Consider the following 9,836-nt stretch of genomic DNA (forward strand, 5'->3'; position numbering starts at 1 on the left):
GATTCACCCTGTTTATTTTAATGACCGGCTTGCTGTACATTATCCCATAAATGTTGATAGCTGTAGATTCACAAAATGAAAAATCATTAACTCAATAAAGCGGATGTTGCCAGGTTTATTTTTGGAACTGCTACAAGTTCTCATTTTCTTACTTTTGAGATAACGCTAGTGGCCTGCTATCACTCAACATGTGTTAGCATGGATCTACCAGGGACACAAGGATGATTTTGGTTCATATGTTCTCATCACAATGGGTAAATGACAATCTACCAAAAATTTGGTGTATTCCTTTAATGTCTCAGACAGATGGATCACAGTATGGCCTAGTGATTTAAATTAGACTAAGCTGTAGTACATGTGGTTTGGTAGGGTAGACGTGTGTGCGAGGTATTTTCCATTGAGTTGAGTGTGATCTCACTGCGACACACAAGGAGGAAGTGTCTAGAGCCATACAATACGTGTCATTGTGATATCACACCTATTGTAGACATGAACAACCTCAGGTCATTATAGCAGACAGAGGGTGATGGAGGCATGTAGCAACTGATGACATCATAACTGCTGGATAATGTAATACCTTGTCAAAATGTAATCAGAATGTCCCTCAAAATGGGTTAAAAATGTAATAAAACTTGTTAATGTTATAAATTACCAGACATTGTAATAATGTGTTGAGACTGATATTGTAATATATTTTTCTCTGATAATATATAAAATAGTTACATTATACGGGGGTGTAATATTATAACATGCACATGAATGCCTTTGACATTGCTGATGATTTTTATGACTTGTAATGATTGACTTGTTATGATTTGACTTGTTATGATTAAGTCAATAACATCATAATTTAAAAAGACAGTATCTTACACCTCTTTTATAAAGAAATAATCACTTCATGTAATACTGGGATGTTATTGCATCATCCGGAAATTCATTACATCAGTGTGGATTATTGCATTTTTTAGAGGGACAATTTACATTTTGACAAATATTGTTACTGTCCAGTAAAAAACACCTATCTGCAAAAATATGCTTCTAAGAAATGAGGATAAAATGCTTATTCTCTCATTGGAGGCCATGTGTTTTTTTTTTTTTACACAATAATATTTTTAACCAGTTTCAAGGGTCAACTCACTCACTCAACACGTAAATGAGCATGTAAGCTTTGATGTTTTGATGGTATTTAGTTTTGTTATAGTGTTGTGTAACCCAGCTATACTCAGCTTTCCCACCTTTTTTAGGCTGACATAAATCTTAATGATATAAATTTACAGTAAACATCATAGTAAATAGTATCAAACTGATGCTAAGTTATATGAGGATAGTGTCTTTTGAAGGGGAAAAAGCATAAATGCTGAATGAATGCTTTTCTGAAAATATTTGCCTCATGATGATCACCGACTGGAGGTCATAGTTTACCTTCCTTTTTATTTACCACTACATCACCGGTTATTGTAGTATTAGAGTTATTCGAATCTTCACAAATGCAACTTTCTTTGGAAAAGTGGTGTGTCGGTGCATAAAAAGGGGCTTTTTTGTGTCTTTGAATACTAACTACCCACATAAATATATACGACATGCAACACATTGTGTCGCACATAGAACTGTAGGTGTTTCAGATTTCAAAAGGCTCATGTTTCCTGCTAAACATCAGCTTTGTTCGAATGTGAAACTCATAAAAGAGGCTTTTAAACCGGAGTAAAAGGCTCATGTCACCTATTTTGCGCCCACTTGAGACCCAAAAGGATCTTTCTCTCGCGAAACACCTCGGATTTCCATCTAATTCTCTCAAAAGCGCACCGATCAGACGACAGAAATCTAGTTTCTAGCCTACGCTTTTGATAAGAGCAGCTATTACCTGTACCTCGCTCTCAACAAAGCTCGTACCCCATCCACCTTGATCGATGGAAGGCGTCCCAGACTCCCACGGACTCTCTTTGCAGTGGGAAGGAAACCGCAGGGTCTCATGACAGCGGTGGGCGGTGGAGCAGGACTGGGGTGCGACATAGCACTGAAAGAGCACTTCCTAATTTAAACCCCCTGTGCTCTTTCTCATTCACAGATATGTGTGGCTTATATATATGGTCCTGGTTGCCGTAGGGTAATTTCCTAAAGTGGTCCTATAGGGAAGCAGTCCTGCTCGGTTACTGACCGGAGATAGCAGTTAGAGAGGCTTAAATGTACTAAATGATCATGCAACAATCTGCTGACTGGGTTGTCAAGATGGTGTGTATGTTAAATATGGAATAATGAGTGGGTGGGTTGTGTAGAGCATTTTGTTTAGACTATGGAAAACTAATAGACAGGCTCAAGCTTAGAATATAACCAGGGATACAGTGGAGGGTAAACCCATTTAAACCCAGTTTACCCATTCTATTTGTCAATGTGAGCAAATCTGTAAGAGGCAAGAAATGAGACAAAATTAGACAAATCTCACCTACAGACTTTGTGTTTATGAGTGTATTCTCTTTTTCATAACTAGCAATATTGCAATAACCTGTGCCTGATTGTGACTGTAAATTTAACCTTCCTTTCCCAAAAAGACTCTATCCTCTTATAACTTACACCAGATTGATACTACTTACTATGATAAATACTATGAACTGAGGTCCTGAAGATTAATGTCAGCCCTAAAAAGTATGTGAACTCTACAAACTCTGTCCCCTGTTCATCATTTGTGGCGAAGCTCCCAAACATCACAAATTAAAGCCTGGATTCTGTGGTTTCTACCTTGGGGAAAGGGCTATTCCTGTTCCCAAATATTGATTGAGCTGTCGCGGTTCATAGAAACGGCATGTGGATTCTGTTTTAGCGGTGGTTTGCTTCAGAACGGCTTTAAAAAAAAACAACAAGATAGCTCAGTTTTTCGGATTGCTTGCGAGTGTCTTTTAAAGGAATAATCCGTGACATTTTTCACATGTAACTTCTTGTAAACTGCGAATGGAGGAGCAGCCCATGAGGTGTGTGTTGCCAAGCAGACATGCTGTTCCCATCCAGCGCTGCGTGACATCATCCCGCCTCTAGCCTGATGTTCCTGGACTTTATTTCACATGTGTATACCTACATCTACGCCTAGAGTCACTACACTGTAGATGAACAGTTTGGGTTTGAACAGTTTGGGTTTTTGAAGTCCGGTAGCAATATTTTTGGATGAAGCTGCCAACATTCAATATCCAATACAATATAATTACCCCACAAATAGCCCCACAAAATTTTGGCATGTAGCAGCTGATAGTGTAATAACTAACAAATAATGTAATAACTTAAAATGTAATAAAACTGTTTCCTCTAAATGGGTCAAAAATGTAATAAAACCTGTTAATGGAATAAGTTGCTGGATAATGTAATCACATCACATCATTACATGAACAGCTGATGATGTTATAATTATGTTGTTTGATAATGTGATCACTTGAGTTAATACTTCTTCTTCCCCGTACGTGTTATTACAGTGGTTCTCAACGTGGGGTCCGGGGACCACCAGGGGTCCTTGAGGGGGTTCCAGGGGGTCCCCAGCAAATTGATGAGTTGTTAAACTTCACCATTGTTTAATTTACAAAAAGTTAACACAATTAGAGAATGTAGAAGAATTACTATTTTGATCATAGTTTCTCTGTTATCTCTCTACCTACAGTACAGATAGTCATGGAATTCTGGACAAAATCATATCTAACAGTAAAAATATTGTCAGATTTGGGTTCAAGAGACAAAATCTCATCAAATGGGGGTCCGTGGCTCTAATGTGGACTAAAGTAGGGGTCCATGATATGAAAAAGGTTGAGAATCACTGTGTTATGACATTGTTAGTCAACATTATTATAACATCATGAGTTAAAAATATGTTAACGTCTGTGTGGTTGATAGGAGAATTGTGACGCCACTGCACAGCGTGTGTATCACTGCTGCAGACGTTACACAGCAGCGGGACGAGCGTGTTCAGACTTGGGCTTGCCGGGATGAGATGCTGTCTCATCTCTAGATGTAGGATTCGTTTTCAACACCTCACACCTTCTGATGGAAACCTTAACGCCGGGCCCAGAGCCGCCCGTAGCTCATGCGGCTCTGGGTTTCGGCCCGGCGGATTCCTTCCATTTTAGTCACGCTGCTTCTTCCTGGTTCTTGTCTGCGGGCTGTGAGTCAGGTGGCTAATTGAAGTGGCTTGTGGAGCCGCCGTGTGATGGGGTTATTTTATTTGATACACGAAAATATAGAGATAGTTAGTGGTGGTGTTATTTCGAACTCGTACACGTGTAAGGGTGTTTGCCGGCAGATCGGAATCAGAAAGTTGGTGGGTTGCTTGCATAGGCCACATTAAACCCAACACTACATAAAGCTATAAAAGTAATATATCAAAAATAAAAATGTAGGAAATAGGTCTCTCTTCTATACAGTATGCATATGGTTGCAAGGAACCTCTGGAAGTCAGTCATATAAAACAAAATCCACAGAAATATTTAGATCTACAGAATATTCCGCTGGGCTCTGAGTGTTTTGGACACCGCATGGGAAAAAAAGAACGCTGTAAACACGATTTGGAACGGTATAAACAGAGTACATATGTATATAAATATTCATATATCTATACAGCCATTGTAAGCCTTGTTCAAGCACACACTCACCACTGACACTAAGCAAGCACCGGGGCTGACATCTCTGCCGCTGGTTAGGTAAATGCTGAACTATTTCGCCTCTCTCAGGACATTCGTGAATTTGCGACGTTGCCAACGATGAGCTCAACCTTGGCACCGTTTCCTGTTCTTTCCTCACACTCGCATTTTTTAATACTATAGAGCTGGAACCAATTGTGCGGCATTTTTACTGCTTCCCCAAGAGCGAACGCTTGAAAGAAGAGCGGATCGGACTCACAGTAGATCGTAAGATTGAATTTCTTTCAAACAGCTGCGCAGGGTGTTCGGATGCGAGGGTACTCCGTGCGATTGGCGAGGCTTATGGGTATTGTAGTAGAAGCGTATGTGTCTGATGATAAAAAAAAAAAGGTGGCTTAATTCCCTCTAACAAGTTTTGAATCTCCATGAAGACCCGAAGGAAGACACTTCAAAACAGCTCTGTCGTGTCAAATGTAGGCGATTTTTTACCGGCGGTGGTTTTGGCACAGGTTTCAGCTAGGCCTCTCCCTGTATGCGGCTGCCATTTAATTCTCACCGAGTTGAATCTGGTTTGTCTTTTGATGTCAGCGAGGGGGCAAAGTCCGCTGATTGCCTGCTATCGCTGCTGAGCAAGTTATTAACCTTTGGTCGCAGCCAGCCAACAAGGTTTAACTCCCACACCTACCGCAGATAGTATGTTTGAAAGCCTCGGGGGAAGCGGGTAGGCTGCTAATTCTCGCTATGGAGGCGTACTTTGATTAAGGTCAAGCATTCATATGGACCCGCTCCCCACTCTCTAGCTAAAAGTTGAGATCTTGTTTCCCCATGAGCCGTTCGGCGTGGAAGTGGCCAGTCACACTGCGCCCGTCGTGAGCCGATTCAGGCAAGAGAATGTAAGAAATACTGTAAGATGCACTGCCAATCCATCATGAGAATGCATGCTCATACATATCTTTGTACTTAGTCTTCCCGCGGGTCGGTCGTCTGAACGGCGCTGAGTCACCTCGCTTTTACTAGTTGCAGAGGAAATTTGAGGAAAGCTCTCTTTTGAAATTTTAGTGATCAAAATGATTCAGTCGTCGTTTATGAGCCCCTGGAGACGAGAGCAGACGCCATGACTATGATCCTGTGAAATTTCATATATCAAACGTCCCCGCTTCCGATCGCACACACACACACACACACACACACCAGGGTATCCGTGGGTCCTGAAGAAATCTGAAAAAGTAAAATTATCTCAATTTAAGGCCTCAAAAGGTGTTAAAAGTATTAAAATGTCTTAAATATACTAACTTGAGGGCTTCGTTTTGTCATGTTTATTTTTTGATTGTTTCATTTTGTGGAACTATACAATTAGTGAGAGGTTTTAATGGATTCTTTTGATTCAGTGATATCTAGTTGAGGCAGAGTTGGAAAGTAAGACACCCTTAACTTTTAAGTCTTTCCTGTTGTCCTTTTTCTGCTACTGATTTTTCTGATACTGTTTGTTAAATTGGTTATAAGTCAAATTCCAGACAACATTCTGAAACCTGTAGATACCTAGACACACACACACACACTCACACACACACACAATCCCAGGCCCGTCAGATCAGCAGCGATGTCCTCGTCTGTCCCCCCCTTCAAGGTGGGAGCAAAAAGCAGCAAATCACTCTTCGTGATGTTTTCTCAAACCTAACATAACGTTATATAATGTTTTTTTTGAACACCATGGTAAGACACGATCTGATAGGGCTGCAATTACATTAGACTGATGCCATCTGTTCTGAAGCCTTTGCAACTGGTAATTTGACTTGGGATCAGATGTTGTCTGACAGTTGTAACCTCATATTCATGTGGAATGCCCCAGCCTTAAAAACATCATAGGAATACCACTTATTCCAGCTGAGAGTGTGAAGTGGAGCATGATGAGTGGAGATGCCGCCTGAGGCTCTCCAGCTGCTGTTATGGAGCTTGAAATGGTATCTGGGTGTTGGATAGAGGAGGCCAGGGGTTCAACTAGTTGTGCTTTTAGCGTGCACACATACTTAAATTTAAACTGCTTTTTCTTTCCTTCTTTCTTTCTGTCTTTCTGTCTTTCTGTCTTTCTTTCTTCTAACATAGCATACTTTTAACATACTTTTTCGTGTTGGTGTTAGATCTAAAAGGGGATGGGTCACCCTCGGTTTTAGCCTCTCTCTCCGCCTACTGCGCAGTTTTGAAAAAAAATCCAGAAGAAGTGGGCGTGAGAAGCGGCGGTGGAAAGGGAGGGGGGGTGGGGGAGGGAGGGGGGGCGGGGTTGGGGCGGGTGTCACGTAGGCACACGCATGGGCCTTATGAAGGAAATGAAGAGGGGGTGGCAACAACAATGTTCCACACCAGCCAAAACGTCATCATTCACATAAAGTCATTCCGACCACTAGTATGTGTATGTGTTCATCTTCATGTGATTGCCATGAGCATTGATTGAACAACTTAGGGTGTCCTATTGCTTTAACGGATGTTAAAGTCGCACTAGGCACAATGTTAATGTAAACTCCACCCATCTGATCAGCCTAAGTCACTCTTACATTTAGGCTGATGCGCATTCTTGAAATCGGCCTAAATCACAAAGTAATGGGGACGCTGTAGATTCTCCCTGTTTGCCCAAATTCACTTCTGGTGTCCGTTTGGTCATTGGCAGGAAATCTTCTCCGCACAGGAAGTGATGAATCAAAAAATTAAGAGCAAAAGCCAAACTGTTGGAAAGTAAGACTAACAAAGCAAGACAGATGCCATGAATTGTGTTGTTTCACCAAAAGATGCGAATGGGACCAGCAGTAGTGTTGGTTTGATTTTCTTATGTTGTGTTACATGACTGCACTTCCATTTGGCCACAGTAAGTTTGACCCACATGCATGTCCACTCTTGGATTAATACAGAACACAATTGATTTGCTGGTGTCCTTTTTCTTATTCTGCACATTTATAGTTCCTCTATAGTCCTTTTATTAGCTATGTTCAATCAGAAATAATCAATTTTGACAGCTTTTTGTTTCTTTATTTTGGATGTTAAATTTGTCTTCGATCCAGTTCCAGTTAGCATTAAAAAAAGGTCTTTAAAAGTCTTAAATTTGGCTTTCTGATACCCTGCTAGATGAGGTGAACGGTTCTGTACGGTGCTACACAGCCAGACTGGAACTGTGAGTCTGCCATCCATTCATTTGAAGGAACATGTCTGGGCTTCTGGAGTCAAACAGCGGGACCATGGAACCTCTAAAAGCAAACTTTGGGTCCGGTGAGACACCCGGTGCGGTTAAAGTGTCAAATTTAGCGGAGGGGATACAGCAGAGGAATTAAACATTTTTTATTGTTTTTGGAACCCGTTACGGATTTTCTCGCCAGACGATCTGTGTAATCGTGCCTGGTGTGTGGTCTGTTTGAGCAGAAACGTGTTTGGGGATTTTTTATTTTTTATTTTTTTTTTTTTCACCGGCGTTGCTCGCTGGAACTGCTGGTTTTACGGCACTGGGGAATTTCCTGGGCTCATGGTTTGCAGCGTTCTGAGTCAGGGATGCTTTAACGGGAAGTTGGCGACTCTCAGTCACAAGTCTCGCACAGACCTCAAGCTTCGACCAGAGAAACGCACACTTCTGCATATGTACATACTGTATACACACACACAAACACACACAAAAAAACACGTCATTCATCCATCCAGGCTTGTGTCAGGGTGTTGAAATTCCAGTTTTTACAAGGCCACGCATGGCATCATAGATCATCATCATAGATTAAAGATGAAGTGATCAGATAGAGAAGAATCTGTATTGCTCTCTCTCCTTTGGAAACCCCTTCTGGGAAAGATCATGTGACCCTGGCTCCGTTTACATTCACACTGTAATACGACTATTGTCAATACTCCGAGACAATAGTGGGATTGAGCTGTTTACATGATTCTGGAAATGACTTTGGATTTTTAATTGTCATTTCTGTTTGAATACTCTCAACTGAAAACCCACTTGAACCTTAAAGTGGCAATCTGCGAGTTCCTCTTTTATTTCGTCTTCATCTTTGGTACTAAACTTCCCAGAGATCACCTGTCAGTCGAACAGTGTGTCCAGTACTGTGACGTCTGTTTCCTTGGGTTTTTCTGTCGATGCAGTTTGAGTTTCACGGTGGCTATATGTTTATTCCAAACAAACCGGAAATGTAAAACACATCACTTCCTGTATGCAGGGAAAGACCTACCACAGTGATTCTCAACCTTTTTCATATCAAGGACCCCCTAATTTCCACATTAGAGCCACAGACCCCTAACTTGATTTTGTCTCTCGGACACAAATCTGAGAATATTTTTATTGTTAGATATGATTTTGTCCAGAATTCCATGACTTATCTGTAGTGTAGGTTGAGAGATAACAGTGAAACTATGATCATAATAGTCATTCTTCTACCTCTCTAATTGTGTTAAATAAAATAATGCTGAAGTTTAACAATTCATCTGTTTGCTGGGGACCCCCTGGAACCCCCTCAAGGACCCCTGGTGGTCCCCGGACCCCTCGTTGAGAACCGCTGACCTACCAGACACCGGGTCGGGTTTAGAACAGCAAACATAAAAGCTTTCATGAGCTGAGCTATAGGTTCCGCTATATCAATCGGTGATAGAGAGTAGCAAAAGGGACATTTATTTATATGAAAATGTCACAGATTATTACTTCAGGCGAAATTCTTGTAGAGCGGCATGTAGTGTTACAGCAGAAAAAAGTTCCTAATGAAACCGATGCTTGCTCGGAGCCAAGTGGTGAATCTAATTCTCCGTGTCCTTTTTGTCTCCTCTCTCTCCCAAGGCTGATAACCACTTAAGCATGAAGACGAGGAGCGAGGTGCGGGGTGATGTAATCGTCGCTGAGTCCAGGAGAAAAGACCTCTTTTGTCTCACGCCTGCAATGGTGTGAATAAGACCTCCCCTCCCCCCTCCCTGCACACCGCCAAAAGCCTCCTCTACTTTCAGAATCGGGCTGTTGTGGACACACCGTTTGGCATACATACACCCCCTCCCCACCCACCACCCCCTTTACACACACACACACACACACACACACATACACAAAGTCTCGCAAACATAAGAAAGATAGTGGGGGTTTAGGTTTTTAGTCTTTCAGGGCCATAGTGAGGCCTCTCTCTCTCTCTCTCTGTCTCTCTCTCTCTGCCCCTCTCTCGCTCTCTCTCTCTCTCTCTCTCTCCCTCTCTCTTGGCCTGGGGTTTGGGC

The sequence above is a fragment of the Centroberyx affinis genome, unplaced genomic scaffold (assembly GCF_046629955.1).
Source record: "Centroberyx affinis isolate AG114_WGS23_722 - 3 ecotype Tasmania unplaced genomic scaffold, CSIRO-AGI_Caff_v1 ptg005299l_1, whole genome shotgun sequence".
Taxonomy (NCBI): domain Eukaryota; kingdom Metazoa; phylum Chordata; class Actinopteri; order Beryciformes; family Berycidae; genus Centroberyx; species Centroberyx affinis.